Raw genomic sequence first — 1,078 nt, forward strand, 5'->3', positions numbered from 1 at the left:
AATTAACCCAAACCCATCGTACTATTTGCTTTAAGGGTTGCCACCTCACACTATTCATAGAGATGGTGGAATAGACTTTGCCTTTGACTGAATGTGTAAATGATAACGGTTTGGAAGCCTGCTTTATATCTTTCTCAATTTTAATTTCCATTTGGATAAATTCAAAATCCAACCTGGTAAGTGACAGGAAAATAGCTTTAAATTTTATTTCATTGAAGCGCACATGTTTCTATTTTTACTTTCAACATGCAGTATTTAAAATTTGTTGGTATTAAATTGTACTTACCATTTAACAGCCCAGGTGCAATCCCAAGACTTCATTGTAAGATCTTAGTGAACTCTACCAAATCCACTGTTCCTGAACAGCCTCACTCCCAACCAACTGCAAATGTATTACGCTTATGTCGATACTGTAGTTCTCAGTCACCGAGAAGGACACAGATCCCAGGCAGACTCCTGGGACTCCCCACCCAATACCTCCTCCCTGTCACTACTGCCGTCTTGCTCCCCTCTTGACTGCGCTGTACATTTTTCTCTTTAGCCTGGCATGTTTTTAGGACTACCTGCTCCTTAAGCATCTCCTATGATTTTCTAAATTCTCACCTTAGCCATCAATTTCAAGGAGTTCATTTTCTTCCCCTCCAAGATTAGCCATGCAGTTGGTAATGTTGCTTCCTCCCAATGATTTCGCCCTCCCAGACAACTACCCATTCTTGCCCTGAATCTTATTCATTTTGTTGCTACTTTGCTATCTCCCACCCCGAATTCTTCAAATTCATCCCTTCCATGAGGCCAACCTCATGCTCCCTTGGTCCTTTCCCCAAACAATTCATAACTGTTCTATTCCACTTCCTGGCCCCTATTGCTAAGTGTCATCATCAATGATCCTCACCACAAACTCCCTCCCTTTCACTAGACCTTAAACTGAACTTTAAACTCCACATCTTATCCATCATCATGGTGGCTTATTTCCAGCTCTGAAATGTTGCTCTGCTACTGAAACCCTTATCTAAGATTTATTTACCTCCTGACTTGACTATTCCAATGCTCTCCATGCTGCCCTTAATCCTTCACACTC

Source organism: Cetorhinus maximus, chromosome 21 (assembly GCF_964194155.1).
Source record: "Cetorhinus maximus chromosome 21, sCetMax3.hap1.1, whole genome shotgun sequence".
Taxonomy (NCBI): Eukaryota; Metazoa; Chordata; class Chondrichthyes; order Lamniformes; family Cetorhinidae; genus Cetorhinus; species Cetorhinus maximus.